The sequence below is a fragment of the Salminus brasiliensis genome, chromosome 5, assembly GCF_030463535.1.
Source record: "Salminus brasiliensis chromosome 5, fSalBra1.hap2, whole genome shotgun sequence".
In the NCBI taxonomy this organism is placed as follows: Eukaryota; Metazoa; Chordata; class Actinopteri; order Characiformes; family Bryconidae; genus Salminus; species Salminus brasiliensis.
Genome location: NC_132882.1, coordinates 27,183,974 through 27,210,670, shown reverse-complemented (window position 1 = coordinate 27,210,670; position 26,697 = coordinate 27,183,974). Strand labels below are relative to the sequence as shown.

General features: G+C 41.0%; 1 protein-coding gene across 2 annotated transcripts in view; it reads right to left on the bottom strand.

The window, feature by feature from the left end:
* Positions 1-21,816, bottom strand: part of epb41l3a (erythrocyte membrane protein band 4.1-like 3a) — a 92,477-nt gene extending 70,661 nt beyond the window's left edge. The window contains exon 1 of one of the 2 annotated variants that reach the window (XM_072680016.1): positions 21,691-21,816. The gene's annotated coding sequence lies outside the window, so the exon portion shown is untranslated. Of the gene's footprint in view, positions 1-20,726; positions 20,747-21,690 lie in introns of those variants that run through there. The other variant, XM_072680013.1, reaches the window with a different exon arrangement.
* Positions 21,817-26,697: the final 4,881 nt, after the last annotated feature.

Below are 26,697 nucleotides of genomic sequence, written 5' to 3'. Positions count from 1 at the left end.
ATGTGGCATGATCTCCAAAGCTTTAGGCTAAAGCTCAGCGTGTGACAGCTCCAGTCCTGGGTGGTGCAACATTTCACAGCACCACTAAACTACAAAGTCATAATGGGAGGCAAGAACATAATTATTCATGCCTGTTCAAAAGTGCTGCCTAATACACAGCACACACATATGGCCCCAGTTACAGCATGCAACGTCCCCAGGTGTGCTTTCCTAAGAGGCTGCCTGAGGTAAAATGCCCCAGACATCACTGTACCCTTCTGCTCCAGGACGATCAGGATATTTAGTATGCAGTGCAGAGCAGTCCGTAGGATGACCTTCAGGACCAGACCCCGTAGGAGACTATTTGCATCGAGTACAAATGGTCTGCTTTCAGCCTTATTTCAGTTATTCAGCTTGACAGTAAAACACAATAGCGATGCCCAAAAGACTACTTCCATCTGGCACCACTGGTTTCCATCTGATCCCAGCTGACGATAATGATGTGCATTAGTCTGACGTCTCCACTTATGAGACGCGTCGGAACCTGGACTGTAGCATGAATGCAGAAAATCTGGACAAAGGGACACAAAAACAATATTTAAAAGCCCAAATAAAAGCTATTATCTATAATGGTCATACCATTACCCAGTGCATATAAGACGGGTGTGTGTTTTGGTTATTTATACTCAATGGTGGTGTGTTATTTTAGCTATATCTGCTCCATAGCTCAACATAATACATTTCCATCTTTTTTTTTTTTTAAGAGGCAGCCTTTGTAAATCTACAATCTTGGGACATTTTTCACATAATCATTTAATCAATATGATGTGTGATCTAGTAATGGAAAAGGTAACATGACAATTTATCTACAACACAGGATGTTATTCGTCTGTATGAAACATATTTATACTGCACATCTTGATCTTAACTCATCTTTAGCTCAGGGATGGGGGACAATTAGATGCCTAGATGCATCTTGTCGTGGATGTAGACGATTCTGAATAGATTCACAATCGTGGAAGATCGCCTGTCTAAAGGTTGACTGGCAACACTGACAGAATGGCAGAACTCGGCAGAGTAGAAGTGTAGTTCCTGACCGTCTGTAGCATGCACATAAACACAAGATGGATGGGGCGAGAAATCCATCCGGCAGACTCTGCATTATAAGCTAGCGTATGAAAGCACTTTGGCTCTGCTTGGCAGAAACTACGACCAGAGTAGTTTGTGTACAAAACTGAGTAAGCGACGCCCAAGCTTTCTCCCAACTCAGAAAGGACGAAGCGGATTACAACCTCTATCTAACTCTTATTGCCATGGATTGGCAATGTCTTGTTTACCTCTTTTTGTGTTTGTTCCTAGCCTCTAGCCTCTGTGAACTGGTTTTCACTGGATGTTTTACATATTACATCACATCATTTGTAAACATCATACATTTATACAAAAAAATAATAAATAAATCAACACAAAAAAATTGAGAAATGTTCCTGTAATATAATATCATCTCTACATCAGAGCTGCACGCAGCTGTACTGTCCTGTCTGTTTATTATGCAAATTGTTTTTCATAGTTATCATATTTACTGTGTTGTTCTCTATGTTTGCACAAATGTCTGGACATTTTCACTGTATGTAGCCTTGTGTAGTGTTCCATTGCCCTCTGTTGCATCAGGGTCCTGGAGGAACGGAAGTTTGAGGAACTCCACTGTGTGCTTGTATATAGGTGAAACAACAAAAAGACAATTAACCTCTTGCTTGACTTTTTGACCAATAAAATAGGAATAAATAAGTTAATAATAATAAATAGTATATATAGTATACAAATAGTACAATAGTATACAAGAAGTATAGTAGAAACAACAGATGCTACTCCGCTTTGATTTGAGTAATGCAGTATCATTTTAATGTATACACCAACACTGAACAGCATATACTTTACTAGAACTTTAGTAAAAATGCACCAATATGGCAATTCTGGGCTGATCCCAATACCCCCAATATTCACATTTTTATGCATTAGTCAATGACGACATTTGTAAAAAGTACAAATTGGGACAGAATCCATCCTTGATTCACATTATCAAGGAGGTTTCATTGTAGAGGGTTACAAATGCAGCAAAATGTATGAGGAGGTTTGGTGCAGTAGACCAATGTCGCCTAAGCATTCTGCTCCTCAGGACAACAACAAATACATCATTAAACCGCTCTGATTATTGGTCAATTCTAACACACTGATTAGATGTCAGTCTTAAAAACAACATCTAATCAGTGTGTTCTTAGAATTGACCAATAATCAGACCTATTTATTGTTGTCCTGAGGAGCAGAACAAATGTGGATCCCCGGTGATGCCAGTCATCGGTGACCGGGATTCTCAAAAAATGATTGGCATCGTCCATTTTTTTGTGACTCAGAGGAAGCACATTCTAGCCTTTGCCCTCCCAGCACTACAGCACTGTGTGATGAGGGAGTGTTATTTAATGGGCGAGGATTGGAAATGGCTAAAATGTGGAGAGAAAAACAAACAAACTGCTATAATTCTGATAGGATTGTGCATCCCTACCATTATGTACTTTGTAATAGACAGCTGTCTGCTTCTAATTTCCCTCAACTTCATGGTGATGCTCTACCAGTACACCTCAAACTTGTTTGAACTCAACAATGAAATCTCTGAAGAGACTTCTGCTCCTGTGATCGCTCAGATGTTCTTTAGCTTCACTTTGGTCTGACTGCCGTACCTGTCATCTCCTCGAGTCGTATTTGAGCTGCCTGTGCGGCAAACACCAGGCAACACCACTGAGGAGCCGAAACGATGAAAAGGAAATAGTCTTGGATGACCGCCAGACACAAATGGGCAAGGGCATACAAGACGATGTGCAGAGACAAGCAGCCTCATTTCGGCTGGCACTGACAGTCATAATTTGGCAGCCAGACCAAAAGACAGTGGGCTGACATTTGCTTAACGATGCTGATTTCAGACAGCGGTTAGGCTTAGCCTGATGCCTTTATTCTTTTGAATGGTCTCTGCTTAATGAGATGGTCTGGCCAAAAAGGTACATTTGCAAAATTACCCCATAGCCCAAACACAGTCAGTCAGCCAAGGCATATTTGCTGCTTCTTTAGTTTCGAACCAGAGCTATGAGGTTATGTTGGCCGGTTAACAAGCAATGAAAGCTGTTAGCAACCAGGTTAACATTGTGCAAACTGCATGGCTTAATCATCACACACTTGCCTCAAACCGCATGCAGGTGAAGCAATATTGATAGTGTGTGACGTTCTGTAGAAACCTACAGATCTGCATCATATGGCTAAACACAGTAGTTGCAGCCATGCAATATTCAATAGCTAATAAGCTAATGAGGCACAGCAGCCATGCAATATTTAGCTCTCATCTTACTACGCTGAGCCCAGGCATATGCCTGTTCCAGTGGCATCCTTTAACGGTTACCCTTCTACATGCCTTTTATTCTGTCTTTCTGTCATCTCTCTCTCTCCAATTTTATATCTTTCTTCCTCCCTTCCCTCACTTGCTCTTCCTGACCCCCACCCCCTCTCATCCTGGTGTATTCTTTGTTGTGCATGCTAATGAGCCCAGGCCACCAGAATGCTGTGCTAGTTAAGTGACGTCCCATAACAAGGCTGAACAAGGGCATAGAAACCTAAGCGACGACAACCACTACCATAAACAATCAGGCCAATGGTTGCTGAACAGATGTCAATCAAATCTCTGTGTGTCACTTCAAGCGTTCTTTTGATGAGTGCTTATCGTTTGGTCCCTTAGATTCAAACTCATTTACACAAGCAACGCAATTATCTCCAAAAATAAATAAATAAATAAAAGAAGTGCAGGAGTGAGCGAATTCATTTGCTGCTTGGCTGATTTCGACGTGCCAGGTGGGTCAATCAAGTCTTTAATCAGGAGCCTAATACACCCAAGTGCTCTTCAACTGCGCGCCGTCAAAACAAGGCAGGCACTGGCACAAACAGGAAGAGCTCAGAGTGAAAAATGACTGAAGTGTCCTTGCCGTGCCACTCTACACTCCGTAGGGCATAAATGAACGGTCCATGAATCACATTAGCGCAAATGTACGTCTACGCTTCACCAATAATACTGAATTCATTTCCGCACCTGGTAGAAACCTTTTTTGGTATTTCCAGGCTAGAAAACTATGTTGCATTTCTCCACTAATGTGAGAACGAGCCACATTACAATTCAGAAAGAGAAAAATCCATATCTAAACCTCATATCTCCAAAATGGCAAACGTTCAAAATGGCAAACATTAAACATTTCTTGAGTCAGTGTACAAATATATCATTCCAAGTCATTTTGGAGTATTTCTATTTGTTATCATGAAATTGACACAAGGTAAACAACTGCAGGAATCAAATTATCAAAAAATATAAAATGGCAAAAATGGAGATTTTTGAGTGGCCGTGACAATATGGAAGTGAAGACATTAAGAGGAAGTGAACGCAGAAATATTCTCTTTGAATACAGCAACTACAGAAGTCTAGAAAGATTAGTCATTTTATTTTATTTCTCTATACCATTATCTCAAGATCACAACATATTTTTCTTGTGACCTCAAGATAACCAAGTGAATTTGTTGGTATTGCAAAAGTTGTTTCCTCAAGATCACAATTTGTTTTGTTGAGATCACAGCTAATATATTTCCTTTCTCAAGAAAGATAAACTGTTATTCCAAGAAAATGCTTGTTTATTATCTCGAGATTACAATACAAACAAACTGTGATTATGGAAGAACAACTTTGATCACAAGCAAAATGAGTCATCATGAGATAAGGCAAAATATATATGAATAGTTCATAGCCTTTCTAGACTTCTGTAAGCAGCTAAATACTGGGAAAAAAATGTGCCCCTGAGCTAACTGAATATTTGTAGACATGATCTCAGTGACTTTTTATTACTGGTAAAACATTGTGTGAAGATAGATTTACGTGTGGTCATGGAAACGGGGTTCACCACCTGAAGACAGCGGAACACTTCCAGTTAAGTTCAAAATCCCAGGTGCTTTTTATTAATGTTCAGTCCATTTAAAAAGATAGAAAAGAAAAACTGTACAAAAAGGAAAATAAATGCATTAAAAAAACTCCAGTCTCACATGACTACCCACAGTACAAGTTTTACTGACTAGACACATCAACATTTTTCCCTCCAAAAGAAGCCCTCCCAAGGCTTCCACTTCCCCTTTTAAACCTGTAGCCCCACCCCTAATCTACCTGGGCTCTACCATTACTACAGACAGGGGATAACCAAACTCCAAACATATAAACACAACATTACTGTCCATAGAAGATATACAGACGTGCCATTTCCTTACTGTAGAGGTCTTACATTACAGGTATTATCACTTTACAATGAATAACGTAACCTTCTTCTCCTCCACAGGTATCCCAGAAGAAGACCCCCCCCCCCATTGGTGAGCCGCAGGCCTATCGGCTACCATAAGAGCGGGAGCTGGCCGGGCCGCCAGTCCCCCAGGAAGTCCTTGAAGAGCAGGTTCAGGTAAGTACAAATACACTCCTACCTCAGCAAAACCCGTTTCCATTAAAATGTCCTTTAGCAAGCTTGGTGATGGGTCAGGCATTCTGACTTCATCAGACCATTGATACAACTCTTGTCTACTGGTCTATGAGCAACCTAATGATCAGCAGTAATACAGTGATTACTTCTCATTAAGACAGTAGAATAAGAAAAATGGCATGGGTATAAAACAGGACACAGAATCAAACTATCAGTGGCTTGTCTGACAGACTATTTAGCAGAAATATGAGTGGCCAAACGATTATTTATCTGGACAAATTGAGTGGCTTTTTACTGAAATATGTCATGTCAAGCAGTTCTCGGGTAAAACTCTGTATAATGAGTTCCAGATCACTGAAACTTTTATGCTGTACTGATCTGCCATAGAAGCAGCTTAGTTAAAGAGGCAGGAGATTTAGTCCTAATTTTCATTTAAATGTTTACATAAGGTCTACCAAATCACTGTTAGCTTGTTTATGTAGCTTTCTGACAGATTTTTAATTGACGTTTCTTCAAAAACATAGTGTCAAATTTTCAGTGCACTATAATGCACTGATATATAGTGTACAGACGATGTACACTACACAGATGTGGAATACAACTCCACGTTGTTTGGTTTAAAGATTGGCGGGCAGCAAAACAATCTGTATCTGAAATCGTTCAGTACCATGTCAAATTTTCCCCTGGGGTTCCCTAGTTTCCCTACATGATTTTTGTATGTAGGGGATGGTAAAATCGGCACAATTTCAGAAACAGCTTAAATGTTTATTAGCAACATGAGCCTAGCATCTGACATTGTAAACTAAAGAAGTACACATCAAATCGTAAATATCTTGGCTGTCCAGGCTTGATGACATCTGATAGATCATGTTCAGTTGAATTTCACCCATACCTTCACCTTTATTTTTGTAAGCAGAGAAGGATATATTTACTCTAATTTAAATCTAATGAAAATGTGCTGTTGTGCATGAGGTCACTCAACTTTTTTGCTGTTTTTGTCACCGTTCTGAAAAAAAAAGTCAGTACAGACTTTAAACTATCGATACAGGATGTAAATCCATAAATGTACATAGATTTTAATTCATTGTATGACATTGTGTGTAATTAAATGTGTGATTACTGTGATTTATAATTGATATACTGTGAAAGAAATTATTATAGAAAAATTGTAGGCAATTTACGGGCTAAAATACATACTGATACTGATCCGGTATTTCATCTTTAATATTTAGTACTTGTAAGCGGAAACATAAACTGTGTGAGCGGGTGCAATTTCAGGCTAGTTTTGCTGCAGGACAGGATTCATGCCTTTTTTCCCTACAAATATTCAAAGAAGAATTTTCTGTTGATATCAACTCAATACCATTGATTACCTTATACTGTATAATTGTACTGAAGACGGGCAAAAATAGTATACTTAGGAGAGGCTTAAACTACACTAACATTTCTCACAAAGCCATAATTTACCAAAAACTACAGGCAGCTAATTGTTTCATGCATTTTTACACATATCACACAATTTGTTAAAAAAACAGTAACACATGTTAAAAGATTCTTAATAATTCAAAGTATAGTCACAAAAAAAAAAACATAACAGAGGTTTCCAACTGAGCTTGCAAACAAAGCTGCAGCAGCTCTATAAGACAGAATTCTTTATGCATGCTTGGTGCTTTTCTGATGCTTAGAGACCTTACAATCTTACCCAGTGGAGAGTAGCACACTGTGACCATGTGTGATTTAGCCTGGGATTACTGCAAATCTGCCTCAGTGCATTACAGCATTGTCTCTAGCCAAAACCTTATCTATCATCTGAAAACACAGAGCTTCAAGACACTTTCAGGAGGATAACGGTTACAGTTTGAGGCTTTTTTTGGAAGCATCTTTTTGGTGCAGTATGGTAAGCTCCCATTAAAGCAGTGTTTCTCAACATTGGTCCTGGAGGCCCACTGCCCTGCACATTTTAGTGTTTTTTCTGCTTTAACACGTCCACCTTAACTCAATAATGGGCTGTTAATGACCTGACTCTTTAGATCAGGTGTGTTTGAGCAGGGGAAACCCTAAAAGGTGCAACCCTCCAGGACCCGGGTTGAGAAACACTGCATTAAGGGATGCTTTGTGAGATTTATAGTTTGAAAAGAGGCTTACAAATACACAGTACTCCAACCAGATACATGCTGGATATCTTCAAGTTTATTATGACAAATGACTAATCCTTTTGTGTCTGATCTCTTAAAATAGTATGCCAGCAGTAGTACTAATAGATTGTTTAAATACTCTGTGCTTTAAGGCCCAGTCAGAGAGCCCATTAATGTCTAGCCCTACTTCATTTCACACTCCGCTTGTACAGATTCACTGAAATTAAACTTCCAGCATAATGTAATGCATTTCTAATTTGGTATCAACTATCTCTGTAGAAATTCCCAGTGAATAAAACTGAGCTAAAATACGGAAGGCTTAGTAACAGTACTTGAAGTAACAGACAGTTACATAACATTCTTGACTCGTTAAATTTATATATATATATATATATATATATATATATATATATATATAGCAAATAAACCCAGTCAACTAGCAAAAGCTCTGGCCATTTCAGGAGAACATGTTTTTTTTATGAGACAAGCAGCAAATAGCTATGTGAACCAGGCCTTGTGACCATGGCTTTTGCTGTGCCGGTTTTCACATAAGGGTAACTCAAGCTTGGCAAGCATGGAAGCTAAAGCCAGGCAAGTAAGTGGGTATCAATGCTAGACTTAAAGATAACAGTAGCTGACTGACTACAATCTCCTCAGCTAGCTAACAAGAGACACAGAGAATCATTATAATTACAGAAAATAATGACAATGTTTCTGGCACTTGAGCTGTCACTGCGCCATAAATCAATCAAAGCAGAGCTCATCATGTTTCATGATGAGTCCACAATAAAAAGAAAGTCAGCATGTACAGCACTCTAGTACAGTAATAGTACAATTCTGATTGGCTCAGAGAGTCAGTTGGCGAGCACTGCAGCGAGTCCATGGTGAATGTTGCTGTGTTCATTTAGAATTTCCACACTGTGCAGCATGGTGTCCCCACTGTGTAGTGACCTTTAGGTTTCGTTGGCAGTCGAATGTCTCGAGACTCTCATGTCTGCATTGCTTTGTGACTAGCAGTGAATACGACATATAGCCTACAGTATGCTTAAAAGGAAGCTAATCATTAGATTAATTCCAGCGATTACAAACGTAATTTCTGAAATCTGTTAGGTTAATGTGTTTGAGTGCTTGACGGAAATTATTTCACAGAACTCTATTCAGTTCATTATTACTTTATTACTTTATCTATTTGCTAATTATGCTGTGGCGCCGCAAGGGAGAAGAAGAAAAGCTGCATGTCGTTGACCCCTCATCTACAGCCACAAAACTTCATTACTGAAATGATCTGGAAAAGGATTTGCCAATCCTGGTGGACTGCTGTGTTTTAGTCAAGCTATTTGTAAATGTCTCATTAGCTGCAATCCCCTGCTGTTGTGTTACCTCAGAGTCATGGCCCCAGTCAGTGCTGTGTTTAGTGAAAAAGGTGCTTTGAAGGCACTGTATTCTGGGATAAAACATAAGACTTGGACAATGCAGTATTCTGTAAGGTCAGGTAATTTCCCCAGAGAGCTCTGGACTCAGGTGTTTAAAAGAACCACTGGTGTATTACATGTAGTGTGATAATAATAATAAGTCACAGTTGCCAGTGTATTGCTGAATTAATACACAAAGGCTGAGTTACATGTAATTTCGGTTCATACCTTGCTGTCATGGGTTATCACATCAACAGAAATTGATTTTTTTGTAATTATATCGGTTTGTAGGTTGGAGAGCTGGTCTATTTTAAGCACCACAGCTTTCCATAGAGAACAAGCTCACGGTGCTCCCATCAGCACTGGAATGTATGGATGTATAAGGTCAAGGGACAAAAAAACTGACAATGGTACAAGACCATTTGAGTTCTGCAAAGAAAGCTGTAGAAATGTACCAATATGGGAAAGGTGGGCTGTTACAGATAGCTAATATTCTTATGTACATCTGTTAATTCTTATTCATAAACAAAATGAGAACAATGGGACTAATTCTACCTAAAATAACATTGCAGACACGGTAGCACTGTAGTCCAGAACAATTATCTGCTAATACGGATATGATACTGACATCAGTGTGCATATCGCTACTGTCCAATGAAACCATGTATTTCCATTTTTGTCCAGTTTTAGTTTTCTCCATGGTTTGTAAATCATTCTGGATGAATGGACAATAGAAATGCTCAAAGTCATTTGGAATAACCTTGTATTTTACTTTGACTTCTATTAAAAATTAAGAACGCTTTTTGTATCAATCGAAAAAAAAACAGCGCAGGCCCTTATCCACATCCTATTAAGTTTAATTGATAATCATTTGAAATGACTGGAAACACCAAATAAATTCCACTGAAGACTGAAAAGATAGCCAGCCCATGTTTTATCTTCTTTCTCAACCTGAATCTGGTACATAAGTTTTATTTTCTTTACACCGTGTCAAAATTTCATGATGAATGGTCCAACTGAAATGCTTTTCGTTCTCCTGTAAAGCTGACATTTTGAGATACAAGGTCTTTCCAGGACAGTGACTGTATACTGCAGTGATGCATCCTTCTGATATACCCAGGTCTGTGTAACAGGGTAATGCATGGTTCTTTCAAGCCTTCTTCATGGCACTGAAAATTCACGACTTGTGCAACCACATTTCGTGCATGATTTAGCCTCAGTAATCCACTTTTCCACTTGTTAGGTAGTGTGAGACTGTGACGTCTGGGTTATCTGAAGCCAAAACTAGACCTGCACAGTGTGGACTAACTGCCTTATTGCAATAACACTGCTACACATTGTGATTACAGTATCCCTTATAATATATTAAAAATTAAGAACATGTAATGCTATGTGGTTAATGTTCGGCCTGTGTTCTCTTGAGCAATATGCATATTACAGCCTCTAGTGATATGAGTATTGCAAAGGCCATTTATTGTGATAATGACATAGAAATGACATAATGCTCGGCTCGGCTCTAGTATTGCAGACAAACATCTATATTGGAAAAATGTACTGCAGTTTGTCTAAAAGCCCACACAGAGCTCTTTAAGTGCATATTGATGTTTTTTTGTCTGTACATTGTTAAAAAAAAAGAGAAGAGATAGAGATTGGTCAGCATGTGGAACCTTTTCAAGGCTTAAAGAAACTTGTCTTGATGTAAAGGCTTTTTAACAATGCAATGGTTCTTCACGCACAGATCTCACATCAATGATTCTTTATGGAACCAAAAGTGGTCCTTCTTTGGTTTTGCTCAAAAACGTTCTGTTGAACCTTGAGGAACAAAACAGGGAATTAACAGGACTGGTTTCTGAAAAAGCTGTTCTTACATCCACAGTCATAATGTGATAGCGGTATTAAGGCGGTAGCAAGGCTATTTTCTAAATCAACACTCTGAGACTCATCCAGCACACTGACTCAAGCCCTTACTAATGGATGCTGGTATGAAAGAGTGTTTTCTTTCATTTCCTGAAGCCTCAGGACAAAAAAAAAACACTTCCAGACCTATTCAGTTATTCACAGACGGCACCCAGACACATCAAGCACTTACGATCAGGGCTGCGTCCCAGAGCAAATTAATACAGGGAGGAAAGACTGAGATAGATGAGTGTGGCAGCTATCTGAGGGAGGGGGTTGTGTTTGTGTGTGTGTGTGTGTGTGTGTGTGTGTGTGTGTGTGTGTGTGTGTGTGTGTGTGTGTGTGTGTGTGTAAGAGAGGGGAAGGGGGGGGAGAGAAAGGCAGGAAGATAAAGAGGAGGAGGAGGGGACAGACTGAGACTGAGGGTTTGAGTGTAAGTGTTGTTTTGGAGATATAGCTGTTCCTACGGCGCTGCTGATGACTGAAACACTCTATTTATGCCCACAGAGATCACTGATTGCAGACAGGTTTATTTTCCTCAGCAGGAGAATTTCCACAGTAGAAGGGAAATGGAGGAATAAATGGATACACAACATCAGGCAGGGACACATTTACTGATGCGCTGCAGTGTGACAGTACTGAATGGCATTCAATCACTGCAGTTCCAGTGTTACACAGCCCAGTGCTGGCAGATCGTATAACCCTCTACTGGAAGCTTGGTGTTGGACATGACGCCATTAGGTTCATACATTTAAAACAAAGAAAATGCTACAAGACTGTAAGACTGAAAAACACTGAATGTTTGTGGTGAGTAGAAAAGCATCTCAAAATTCACAACACATCAAAACCTTGAGGCCACGAACAGGCTACAACAGCAGAAGACCACATCGGGTTCCACTTCTGTCAGCCAAGAACAAGAGGGCTGAGGCTGTAGTGGGCACAGGCTCAAAACAACTGCACAGTTCAGGACTGAAAAATGAAGCATGGTCTGCTGAATCTCGATTTCTGCTGCAGTGTACAAATGGTGGGGTCACAATTTGGCACAGACAGAATGAATCCAAGGATGTAACCACAGTGTGTTGACAGCCCAGGTTGGTGGAGGTGGTGTAAAGGTGTGGGGATTGTTTTTTTTCTGAACACTTTTTGCCAGTTTATACCAACCAATCATGGCTTGAATGCCACAACCTACTCCTATCGGCTACTTCCAGCATGACAATGCACCAACGTCAACACAAAGCATTAACATAACAGCTAGCTCAGTGTTCCTCAGAATCTGAATTGAAAAGAACATCTTTGGGATGTGGTACATCGAGAGATTCACAACATGAAAGTACTCCTGGCAATTCTCCAGGAATTAAGTGATGCCAGCTCATGTCAACATGGGCCAGAATCCTAAAAGAAGGTTTACACTATCTTGTGGAATCCATGCCATGAAGAACTGATGCTGTTCTGAGAGCAAATAGAGGCTCTAAATAGAGTCTTCCAAATAAACTACCTACCTACTTTCTTAAGCCTAGCCTGAAACCTAACCCTAACCTTTACCTCAGTTACCCAAACGAAACGTTTGTCCATTCACTTTCTCTCGCCACTTTAAGCTAGTGTGAGTTCACCTTGACAGTCAAATAATTAAATCAAGCCATGCCTGGCTGCACCATCTAATTTCTAAAGCACTAGCCCACACCATTCAGTCCAACAATTAGCTCCTGATGAGCCAGCAGAAGGGATATTGAATTTGGAGCAGAAGATGGCATTACTGTATTGAGCTGAACAATAAGAAATGGCCAGGAACACACTGGCCTAGCACAGCTCACACACTGCTGCAAAAGAGCTTACTCTCATGAAAAGCTCTATCCTATTTTCAGTTTCTGAATATTACAGAAATTTCCTAATGAGCCTCAAAATGTGCTTTTCATGTTTCAAGAGACTCTTTAATTAGTGTACTTGTCGAAGTCTACTGAGCTGGGCCAGGGTTGTGTAGTGTTTCCACTGGGACCGCAATGTGTACATGGATACACACTGGAGTCTGAGATTTATTCAGCTTGCTGAAATGATACGGCTAAAGAATTCTCCATAGTTCTGAGAGCTCCCTGTTCACAAAACACTACAGAGTCAATCTCTTTTGACCTATTTCCCTGTCAATCTTATACCAGCATGTATAGCGCGCAGTGTGTAACAGCAAGGCGAGAAAAGCGCTCTTAAGGGAGACAGTGAGCATTCAGCTGTGGTTCTCTTCTCTTTATTTTGCCTCCTCTTACCGCTGAGGATGTGCAGTCAAACCTGACTGACTCCACAGGGCTTACCACTCCAAACACAATCACTGTGATGTGTGAGTCTCAGCTGTGTTAAATAGGTTCTGTACAAATGAAACTAGGTTTAAGGAAAGGGAAATGTTCACTAACTTCTTCAAAGACACAAAGTTCCAGACTGTAAGAAGACGCAGCTTGACTCAGACTCGTAAGTTGGGTTCAAACTGAAACGGAACTGCAGGCGTGGTCAAGCAGGTGAGGGTCAACCAGCAGTAATAAACAGTGCAGGGAGTGTTCATGCGAATAGAGAACGTTTGTCTGTTTCTAAAATATGGTGTATGAAAAATGTGCATCGCTTTAAGGCATGATGTTCCTTAAATTTCAAAAATAGTACAGAAGGGTAAACATACACTCAAACGTTTAAAGAATTAGGCCAGCAACATGTTCATGTAGAATATTATCAGTCAGAAATGCTAATTTGACTCATATGGGTAGAGACACACCCACTACCATATCTAAAACACACACATGAAGATTTACTGGATATTCAGTAGCATGTTTTACATTTTTGCCATAATATAACTTTGTTATACTGCACTTGACTTTGCTACCTTGTTTTCTGGTATTCTGACAACTACACATGCTAAGCTTAGGCTGATTAGCATATGATCACAGCTTGTACAAATAAATAAATAAAGTCTGTTGTATGTAAAATTGGCACCATGTTTTTGCACACTGGGAGCATCCTCCAGTCACTGATGCTCACCATCAATGTGTTGTCCTGTGCACTGAGCTACCTTCTCTTAGATAGACATTTATAGCTTGCATTAGGGTTGACTGCCTGGCTTCAATGTTATAGGTTGTAAGTGCAAGTTATGATTTTCTGTGTTGCGGAGTGTGCTACAGGATTATAATATCAGTATTTGGCAGATATTTAATATTATCATATTAATGGTTAAGGAATGAAACTAATTTCAGAAATACGTGGCTGTGTTAAAGTATTAGGACAGTTGTCCTACTAACATTTGGAGTACTTCCAGTTTGTCGGTTAAATCTAAAAACATTTGTTTAAATCAATACAGTATTATAAACTGCAAACAAAGAGTTTTTACTTAATTAAACTTGATTTGAGTAAACTGAAGTAATTTCGGTTTAACATACGTACATGTTGCCTCAAAGGAATCTGCAGATACATGACAATACTGAACAAATATGTGCATTTATTGGTAGTAAAGTGTCAGTAGTGTCCAGGAGTGCAGATGTACAGGATGTACAGTAAAGTGTAAATAGTGTAGATTAAACCTATGATTAAACATAAGAGACTCGGTCCTCATCTGTCCTCCTCCCTCTTCCGGCCCCACTGGGAGTAATTGAAGAGCCTGATGGCTCTTGGAACAAGGGATCTCCTGAGTATGTCTGTTAAGCAGCTCTGTGGCAGCAACCTGCCACTGAACCTGCTCCTTTGGCCCATAATGATGGGGTGCAGTAGGTGACCATCATGTGTAGTGTCCTCCTCCCTGCCACCTTAACCAGTTCCAAACCAACCACTGACCCAGCACGCCTGACCAGCTTGTCAAGTGCAGTTTTTAAACTCTAATGGGACAATCTTTATTGCCAATTTTGATTTAAACAGTAAATTTAACTCAAAGATCGCTTTTGAATAAAGAAAATGACCACAAATGTTCACCTAACTCAAAATAGTCGAGTAATGCAGTAATGCGATGGCTGCCCAATGCTCCAGACATGTGTGCTCACTGTCAATGTGTGTGTGTTTGATCTAGTGTGTGTGTATGTGTGTGTTCACTGCATAGACGGGTTAACTGCACGGATCTGTATCCAACACTAATGTTGAATATGGTTCTCTTGCCTATTATACAAAAAAATTAATTCATTAAATTCTGCAAATAAACAGAAAAACGGCACAAAAACTCACATTAAATCTCATATTTAACTTTCTTTTCACTTTTCAAAAACAAACAAAACACATCATTTGAACAGCTGTGTCCAAACCCCTGCAAGGGAATCTCCTCCATTGGCATCTGATGAATGACATAACTGGAGATCCTCCTGAATATAGACTGGTCACAAGATAGGGCACAACTGGTCGTACATTTATCACAGATCCGTCTATAATACTGCATCCATATTCAGCACGGCTTCAAGCAGCAACACTGAGAGGCCACTTGGAATTGGTCAAGATCTCAAGATATCGTCTTGATAAAGACTTGTAAAACCAAGAGTGCTGTTTTTCTACAGCCAGACAAACTGAACATTCAGAGAATGTCATGACACTTCACTTCTGCAAGGAAAGCTATCCTCTTCCTCTGTAAATAACACAGACAGACAAATGAGTCAATCGTGAGTACATTCCACTGTCTACAAAGCATGCAGTCTGGTGAATCTCATGGAATCTTCCTAATCTAAAGCGATTTGTTCAGTTTTAGCTGATTTAAAGGTCTAACTTCAATGCGACTTTTTAATGTGTGTGAGTCTGGCCCTCAGAACAACCTCTAAACTTTGAACAGGAGTGTTACTGACCACCTAAAATGTTGAACCGTATAAGATGTTTGAAAGTCTCCTTTTAATATAAATAAAATCGCTGTAAAGACCGTGTATTTTTTTTAATTTAAAATTTAAAAAAATGTATTATTTATTTTAAATAACTTGTGCAGGACAAACGCTGCTACGCTCATTTGCATTTAATATGCAGCACTTTGATAGCAGCACATACACTTCATGCAGAAAGCTTGGAATTCATCACTTGAAGGGGCATGAGGGAATAGGACTGCTCCAACAGTTCATTATTTTCAAGCGTGTAATCGACTCCAAGTATCTGAAAGACGAGGCACGACAAAGACATCTAGCGCTGGAGTCAGCTGTCAATCTTTGTGTAGCTGCTAATACAAAAAGCACAGCCTTGTGAAATGACTTTTATTGCTTTAGTGCTTCTGACCATGAGCTACCAAAGCTTGTAACTACTGCCTAGCTCAAGGTTTGCAGTACATCTCATCCAACTCCTCAATTAATCATCACATTAACTGATAAAGAGCGCCGGGTTATCGATAACAGGGTTGTGGGTTCGATTCCCAGGCTCGGCAAGCTGCCACTGTTGGGCCCTTGAGCAAGGCCCTTTACCCTCTCTGCTCCCCGGGCGCTGGAGTTGGCTGCCCACCGCTCTGGGTGTGTGTGTACTTACTGCCCGTAGTTCACTAGTGTGTGTGTGTTCACTACCACAGATGGGTTAAATGCTGAGGACACATTTCGCTGTACAGAGTACAGTGACAAATACGTGCACCTTTACCTTTTTACCTTTACCTTAAAGACCAGAGCCATGAGCCTATTTCAAACAAGGGCTGGAGACTCAAAATAAGTGACCCTATAACTGACCCAAAGATGTAATGACATGACATTGAATGACATGAATTCGGGTTTGGCAGTATAACAGTAATACCGTATTATGCTGTGTTTAAAAATATTAACGGTATGTCAAAATGAGGACTCCTAAGATCATTCACTCGACTTCACCCTTTAAATGTGTGTGATTTGGGTTTCAGTTAGCAGGAGCAGCATCTGTACTGAGGTGTTTACCGTGCTAGCTAGCTGACTAATCTAAGTCTAGATAGCCGGCTACGAATCCAAACACTTTGCTCCCTCAGACACAAGTTTTTATCCTCAACACTTGTGTCTGTACCTCCACAGACTGTTACCCAGCTAACTGAGCTAATGCAGCTTCTTCCTCCTGATTCAAAGCAGTTTAACATAATGGAATTGTCTGACTGACGATTGAACTTTCATTGAAAGGTGAATTGGTATAAAATTGTTTTTGTTCAGTTAGGTTATCACCATGTGAGCAAACTGAAGCTTGTATTTGATGTTTTTCTCAAGATGAGATTGTTCACATGACAGATGAACGTACAACCATGTCCCACCCCAAGTAGATACCACCCAATCCTAATCCTGGTGCCTGAATCTGTAACTGAATGCTGAAATCAAATTTGGGTGTTTGTTACGTTTATCATATCATATTTGATCATATTATATCTATACATATCAGTATTTGTTTCCTTTCATGGTGGGCTCAGGAATAATTTGATGAGCTCTGCTATCAGCTCTGCGTTCTCTTCACTGGCTTCCTGTAGCTGCTTCCCGCATCAGATTCAAAACCCCGACGCTGGCCTACAAAGTCAAGAACGGACCAGCCCCTCCGTACTTGATGGCAATGGTCAAAAGCCGATCCGCACCAAGAGCCCTTCCAGCTTCAAGTACGGCTCGGCTCGACCCGCCATCCCTCAAAATCCGCGGAAGACAAGCGTCCAGGCTTTTTTCTGTCCTGGCACCAAAGTGGTGGAACGAGCTTCCCCTGGGTGTCCGAACGGCCGAGTCGCTGGCTGTCTTCAAACCCAGACTGAAGACCCACCTCTTCTGAGAGTACTTGGACGATTAGAGTACTATGGTCGCCTTATTGTCTTGTGCTTAGTTATGTCTAAGCTTTAAGCTCTAAGAGGTATCCTTTGAATTATTAGTCTATTCTAACTAGCTAAGGCTTTTCTTGGGTAATAGCAAAGCACTTTGTAAGTCGCTCTGGATAAGAGTGTCTCCTAAATGCCATAAATGTAAATGATTGGCTGGTTTACAGCAAGACACCACAATAGCTCACAGAGCCCACCTTATTTCACAGAACCCATGTTCTTTTCCTTATGCAGGATTTGCATTGGAGTGCTGCAGTGTTTGAGAGTTACAGTATGTCACACCGACATTCACATAATTCAGCTATGCCAAGGTAAAAACAGTGTTTTGTTCTATGGCATCTTTAATGGATGAGCAAGCATCACAACAAACACACAATGCTTTTGGGAAACTGCCATGGTAAGCTGTAGGGTTGGTTCATTAGCTCCTCTGAAGAGGAAGCCTCCGTTAACTCTGTTACTCATCCTACATGAAAACCTACCGATTTCCCTCGGCTATGTCTGAATAAAACATTATTTTGAAAATGTATTCCTCTGCGAGCTGCTCTGTCGTTGCACCATGTTTCATCTAAAAAAGTAAGCCTACAGTCCCACGTCCATTTTGACCGAAGGCTGAACCCCCTACCCAGAACCTTACACTTAATGTTTGGTTGGTGTGGTGCAACAGATAATACCACTACCTGCTAGTGAGCTACCTCACCATGTGGGAGACTGGGGTTCAATTCCCAGTCTGGGTGACTATGCTGTGCTACACCAATAAGAGTCCTTGGGCAAGACTCCTAACACTACATTGGCCCACCTGTGTAATATGAGTAACCCTGTAAGTCGCTCTGGATAAGAGCGTCAGCTAAATGCCATTAATGTAATGTAAATGTAATGCTCACCACCATGATTTTGATGATGCTATCAAGCGGGCACGTCATTAACGTCATTCTGTCAGCAAACACTGTCTCAGAAAGACAAACATTTACATCACTGATGACGCCAAAGCAGTCAGTACAGTGCAATGGAATCCAGAGTTTGCCACCAGAATCGTTAAAAACAGTGGCTCAATAGTCAGTGAGCAGTCAGTGATGAATGTCATCACAAAAAAAGTCAATGCTTTCCTCAGTGGGCATCACCGCATTTATCAGAGAAAACAACGGCTGTGACCAGCTGGAGGCCATTTAGCCTGCATACAGCTACTGTACGACGCTTAACGCCACATGCTTCCCCATTCAGCTCCACCTGTGGTCCAAGCTGTGCATAATGTGATGGCTGTGAAATCTGCACTGTTCAGAGCACATCCTGACATTTAACTAGCTTCAAATGACCTTTTCCAAAAAGCATGTACAGAACTGAGGTGCATTCTTCTCAGACCAAGAGTAATGATCTAAGATCAGATCCATAAATCTACACAGAAACAAACCCCAGATCAGCACTGTTTTGTTCAGATACGTCAGATAAATACTGGCTTGAAGAACTGAGTAGAGAGATGTTGTAGTGTACCTGGAAACCACATGCAACACATGACTACACTCTAAATGCAAAATCAATGTAAAAAGAACCATAAGCTAGTTAACTGTAGCCCCTGCAAACTAGGTAAATCAAACACAACACACAATTAGTGTTAGGTTGTGCCCCAGCTCTCTCCTACAGCATGGCCTAAGAATACTAAATGTTGCATTTCAGCAGTGAAACATATGAACCACATTCAAAAACCTAAGCTGCTAAAGTGAGTCCCTGAGGAGACCTGCACTAAATCAGGTCCATGACACTGTGCTGCCCTGTTATAAGGCAATATTTCTTTCTCAGAAGGCTGCAAGGCAAAGCACCTGAATGATCTGAATATTTATCCTCTTCAGAGCAGCTGAGAAGGCATTCTTGCGTCCACAGCACTTTGAAATTCATAATCGCCCTGTAATTTATGCAATGAAGGAAAAGAATAACATTCAGGTCGGATGAGTCATGCCTGTAATGGAACCTAGAGGCCTTTATGGCTTGCTGGTAAACGAGGCGAGTCTGATTTATAATGGTGGATCAATACCGATTATTTGGCTTTTTGCAGAGCTCATGTTTCCAGGGCTGGGCTGAATGTCCTCAATGGAAAAACCCAGGGCAGGGGGTGGCACCAGTCCTCCCTGAACCTTTCACCCAAACACATGCTCACCTATAAACAGGGACAGAAAGCCATTTCATAGAGACCCACAACGAGGTAAAGCCCAGCCTTGGAAAGGACCAGACATAACGTCTGACAAAAGATGTTTGTGCTGTGTGTTTGTGAGTGTGGGCTTTTTTTTTTTAATCTTTCTGCATTTGTACGGCAGCAGCATTTGCTGCGCTTAATCCAGCACAGTGGGGTTCAGCAGATTAAACACCAGGCAAATAGGTTAAAGCCCAAAGCAGGACATACTGTCCCAAAGACAACCCCACCATCACAGTCCAGATGTTTATGGATCCCCACAAAGTGGACAACATAACATTGGTGTCACAAGAGGCAGCTCAACAGCCTTGCTCAAAGATGTTCATTTCCTGAGGTGGACCCTCTTGTACTCTTCAAGGTTGGGCTTCAGCTGTTGACACATCCGTGCTCCGCCCACAAGTGAAATTCTTTCATAGCAACTGCTGCCAGGTCGGTCGGACAAGCTTTACAGAATATGTACCACACTGAGCTCAGAGATGATGCTCTTTAAAATGCTGCACTGCTGAACTGGACTGTGTTTATGTAGTCAATCTAACTAGGTGCACTGGAAATGGCTAGAATCGCTAGGATTCGCCACAGGAGCGTGGACTGGTCAACTGGTTCTCATAATTGTAACAACTGAGCTGTGGGAAAGCATTTTGGTGTGGTCGTTCCAACACTGCTGGATTTGGAGAGCGCTCTCCTGCCATCCATACCTACACTGTGTCTTTTGTGAATGCCTATGCTTCCCAAAAGAAAGTATCTAAATACCCTGATACTCCCATGGGGTTCGTCTGTGAATTGCCTCTGTGCCAATGTGCACCGCCACTCATTAAGGTATGACATAATTCAGATTTTACCCAACAACAGCAGACTGATCGAGATACACACATACTCACAATCATTGTCCAGACGGTATGTCCAGGCACGGTCCATCCACCCCAATGACGGCGTCCAGGATTGTTCACAATAAAAAAAACAAAAAAACATGGGACATATTAATTATAAATAAATCTTTTATAAAATTTCTTTCGTGTAATAGCTTTCCATTCTTGTAGCACTGTCCTAGAGTCGACTGCCATTCAAACACCAGATTTAGCTCTTTCTGTATGTGTAGGTCTTTCCTGTGTGAGGACCTCCAGCCTGGCTGTGATCACATGCACCTCTAATTCATTGTAGATCAGGGATTCAGTACAGACTGACCTGTTATTTCTATGTAACCTGTTTTAATCCCTCACACACGTTATGCTGAAGAGTGGATGGCAGTAATAGTAGAGTACAGCTCCCCTCTGGCCAGAGGAAAATCTGAAACTCTCCCGTCCACCACAGTAATGCACGGCGGAGCTGCAGCTACAACACTCTACTACAGCAAATAAGCCACAGACGCAGAGAAAGACGGACACTTCCAGCTGCTGTCGGTTAAGCTCCTAGTGCGTTTTCTTTTTGCCAGGAGCCACAATTTAGCAGATTTTATATCAATTTAGCAGATTTTAGCCCTACGGCGTGTACTTTACGCAGACAGTTCTGCCATCAACCTCCAGCCTCCAGTGGTGAACCCCTCTGCTCTAAACAGCGCCATAGCCTCTCCCGTAGCCTCAATGAAACACACGAGGCTGCCAGAAAACTCAAACCATGAATGACAAAACCAATATCACAGAGTTTTCTTCTGAAATAAAGGCTCATTTGAGTAAGAAATTGCAGCAGAGTGCTGCACTGGAAATGAACGTGCTAGCCTTGGCTATCCAGTCAGAGGCAGCCCGCGCAGATGTGGCTTTCTCCCCCTTCAGAAACGCTCCTCTATGCCGAGACGTAAACACAGCGCTCCGGACAGTCCTGTCAGTGAGGGTTACCCTACCTTCGGGAAATGCAGCTTTGCTACTCCAATGGGGCAGTGGCGAGCGTCCAAAAAAAAAATAAATACAACACACAAGAATATCCAACACGCGTGGAGAGACCTGGACGCCTGTACTTCCACACACGGTCACTACACACCACAGCTCGGACTGGACTGTGGGTGAACGCTGAACGCCTCCCTCGGCGAAGCCACGCCCACTTACGGCAATCTGTCAATCCATAGTAGAGCCCCATTGGCTAGCGTTAATGTCAATCACAATCATAACCGTTATTGGTCAGACCCGTATGGAGAGCATGAGGGTAAATGCTCATTGATCAGGTGGGCACATACAGCTGTCACTCAGTAATGAAGTACATGAGGGGTCATATACGTGTCATAAATAGCTGTAATCATTGGTTATGAGGAAGTAATAATATTATTTCTGCTTAATTAAATATCGTGTGATACTGTTATACCACCATATATATATATATATTATTATTATTTTTTTTTAATTTTTTTTTGGGGGGGGAACCATTGTGGTACAAAATCTCATTTCAATAATTTGTACAAGTGTAATAATATGCATGCTTCGTAATTAACATGTTTTTAGCCAACCACACTATGTATAAATGAATAATTTGCATAAATTAATTATGCATGTAAAAAATGATTATATGCTGTTATATGCAGCTAGATGACCAGAGTCAAACTAGGCTGGCTATGGGATTACATTATGGTTAGAGTATAAAGTAACTGCCAGTGTTATGCCAATAAGAGCTTTTATAAGAGTCTCTGACAGTGATGTTCACATTAAAAAGGCAATTATAAACATTTAACTTGATTTTAGAATAAATGGTACACATACAGTCCACATACCACTGATGTAATTCAGCGTTACCCATGCCTTAAAGACCATAGTCCACAGGAGCCAAATGTAAAAGACATAATGAAGACTTTCCAGAGACAGACCTTCTTGCTGAGTGGACCAAAGCTTTCAAGTAGGAGTTCAGTGGTGGGGTGAATGTTGCTGCAGGCAAATTAACTCCAGGGCAGTGCTGCTGTCGTTTGAAGCTCTTGTACTAGTTCTGCTCAGCTATAAATAATTCAGGGTAAATCTGTCACCTGGTATAAAGACATACTCTCCTTCTGTCTGTTCTCCAAAGCCAAAGACTGAAGGCTGACAGCGATCAGGTCTTATCTGAGTGGATCAGAGGAAAGTCAGTGCATTTCATCCCGAGGAACACTGTATGGTGCTGACACACTCTGCTTTAGTGCTTTAGGCCTCCCAGTACACAATCCAGTTAGGATTGATGCAAGCTTGTGTAACTCAAAGGGCTTCTGCTCTGTTCAACATACGCCTTTTGTGGTCTCTATGCTTTGCATTTCATTTTTCATTTTGGTTTCCAAACCAGGGACCTTACTCTGAAAAAATAGCACCATGATACAATCCACTCATACTGTAAATAACCTAAATTCTGCTATTGATGTTCAGGTGGAGGGCTCTGAGCCAAGGGTCAAACTGACAGCTAGACACTTGGGTCAGAGCATCTCCAAAACATCAGGCAGGTCTTGTGGGGTTTTTGTGGTATGCAGTGGTCAGTACCTAAGGTGGTCCAAGGATAAACAACCAGTGAACCAGTGATGGGGTCATGGGTGTCCAAGGCTTACAGGACATAAAGAATCTGCTGCTAATGTATTAGTGCCAGATAGCACAGGACGCCTTCAGAGGTTCATGGTCCGATGGCTCAGAGCTGTTTTGGCTGCACATAGGGAGGCCTTCACAATATCAGGGAGGTAGGTTTAATGTCATGGCTGATCTGTGTATACAGACGTGTACAACACTTTTTGGTTACTGGCTGTTTTATGTTGATTTGTATTTATTATTATAATATTAGATGTTTTTGGGGTGTCACTAATACAATTACTGTTGAGATCAACCTCTTTGAACAATCATATGTGTGTGTGTTTATGTGTTTACTACAGTGTTCAAAACTGTGTCCAAAACCCTGTGTCCACACACATCTAAAAAAGAGTGGTCAGAAGAAGAATGAAATAATAAAAACCCATTAAAAACTCATTATCTGACAAAATGTGTGAACAGAATTATAAAAGTCCTTAAAATGTGACATGTCTGGGGTCTGTCTATAAGCACACAACAGGAGCATGCATGTTCTGGCCCAGCTGTGGGCCGCTGGCCAGGCTCTGAAAGGTCTGAATGGATCAGAGCTTGTGCAGGATCAATAGGATCACTACAGGCAGCAGATAGATAAGAGCAAATCCACTGGGCTATTTTTAGAAACTAAACTAGATCAAATCTGATGCTCTTTCATTGACAATCTCTACCTCACCATAGGGCACCCAGGATTCTCAGAAGCCCAGGCCTAGGCAGAGAGTGGTCCCATACATCTGCCAAGCTGCTGCTGCACTGTCTAACTCAATCAAAGTGAGGAATAAATGCTGTAAAAATGCAAAGAGATTGAGAGTGTGAGAGTTACCTACAGCCTCCCCAGTGCCTCTGACTGAGGGCTGAGATTGAGTTTGATATTACCCCCCCCCACACACACACACACACACCCATGCATAATGCATTGTCATTAATGTGGCTGTCTGCGCATGTTTCTCCAAATGTGTCAATGAATAATTCCCTTTAAACTGAAGAGAGCAGACACTTGTGTGGGCTGTGTGTTGTCTTTTAACAGCTGAGCTAAACTTGGTGTGCCTTAGTCGAGCATCACTTTAGGTGGATCGTGTTGGCTAACTACATCATACCACAGTAAAACACTAGATACTACATATGCCTGTATCCTCACTGTACTGTATATCCAAATGTAGGCTAAAAATACCTGCTCAGCCAAAGTTTCTTTTAATATCAAGGGTACAAATGGGGTGTTTGAGCTTTGAGAGCATTAGCTTGGTCAGGTATTGATGTTGGTTGCACTCCAGCTCATCCTGAAGGTACTACATGGGGCTCCATCACCCCATCCTAAGAATAGGGTTATTAATACCCTTCTAGCTGATGTTTGGCATTTGGCATGATGACCTTGTAGGCCAATGTACACCAGTTCCAGAGCATCCAATTATATTAACTGTGCTTTCCTATGGAGAATATATACAGTCATGTCAGAATATTATGACCACCTACCTAATAGTGGGAATAACCAACCTTTGGCTCGGATGACTCCAGTGAGACGTCGTGGCATGGACTGTACTAGGTGACAGAAGGTGTCATTATAGAAGTTAACTAGTCAACAGTGGAGTTGTCGTTCCCCTCTGGCATCAATGGCATGTGCGACATCATTGTTATGTCGTTGGAAGGTACTCAGTGTGTGAGAAGTCTAGGTACACCTTCATTACAGTGGCTCTAGAACATCCCGCAAAGATAGCGGTTTCTAAGATACTACCACCCTTCACCCACTACTCTATTATCAATTAAATTATTAAATTACATCCTTTGCCCATGGTGATTGGACTTCTCAAAGATTGAGAGCCTCCCGACCGCATAACAGTGGTGACCCACAGGCAATAAATGCCAAACACGAGGAACGACGACTCGAATTGAGGCACCACTGTCGACCAGTTTACCTCTATAGTGAAAACCTTTCCTCACCCCTAATAGAGTCCATGCCATGATATGAAGTCAAGGGTGGTTATTCCCACAATTGTGCAGGGGGCATTGTATGCTTAACTGGGTTCAATAGGTGCACTTACCTGCTTTACTGCTCTAATTAGTGTCTAGATATTTTTGAACATACACATAGTTATATGACTATATGAGTACTATGTGTGCCTGCTGCTAAACAGTCAGTAGGGTCCTACAAGGCACTTGCATATTCAATGTCATAGTGGAAGTATGGCCATTAGACATTGACCAGCAGGGAGATGGCATCTATTTTCAGACAGTTCTGATCTTACAAGTTCTTCTAAGAACTTCAGAAAAAAAGAAAAAGGGAAAGGGCACATTGCAGCTGGTGCCATTTTGTTTAAAATGTGAAATTAAATTACTGGTCTCTGACGGATAAAAAGTGTGGGCCAGGTATTCTGTTCATGAGCTGAGATATCCAAAGCATGCCAGGCTCTAACGTTGCCCAGTGGGTGGCATTTCAGTCTTTAATATGATGTTTAATTGCAGAAAATCCTGCATCCCTGCAAGCCAGCGACCTCGAGCCCTGATTAAGCTGCCAAATCACAGAAAATATATGCCAGAAGATACTTGAGTAATGCTCGTAATCTGAACGCTTTACAGGATTTGACCGGGGCAGACAGGCAGTAATTTCATTTTCAGGTCGTTCTATTTTGGTCTTTACTGGGGAGCTTGGGAGTTAAAGGGATGCGCTGTATAAAATCATATCCTCTGGTGGGAATGAGCGGAATGCATAAGAATACCTACGCATAACAGGATTACACAGCCGAATAGCTAGATCTAATTGAAACCAGATGCAAAGATGACAGTCTACTGCACGCAGGCCTGTGTTTTATTACCATCAACAAATAGCCTTGGAAATGTCTATCATTATTCTCTGCCTTTATAGATCAAACACGTTCATTTAGCAGAGAAGCAATTGAAGCAAAAAGGGTTGTATATAATACTGACAAGGGTTCTTTGAGTCAACATGAAGTGGAACTCCTTTTGCTGCTATATAGAGACATTTTAAAAGGCTCTGTATAGGAACATCTACCATCAATCAGAAGAACTTTACCCAGGCAAAGAGGCAGGTCTGTACTGAACAACTTCAAGTTAATGTGGTTCTGTATAGTACATATACAGGAGCTTTAAAGAACAATTTTTTTAAAGAATGTGCAGCACAATGAGTGAGTGAAAGAGAGATAAAAAGAGATGTGAACTCAAGGTGAAGTAAATATTAGCTCTAGTAGTGCAAGCAAATTTGTGTAGCCTAGACCTCTAATGAAAAAGGTGTTGTGGTGCTTTTGACCACAGCATATCATAGACATTTCATTTAGAAACATCTATGACATGGAATTGTGTCAACTTGTGGAAAAAGGGGTATGATAAGTCACCTTTAAAAA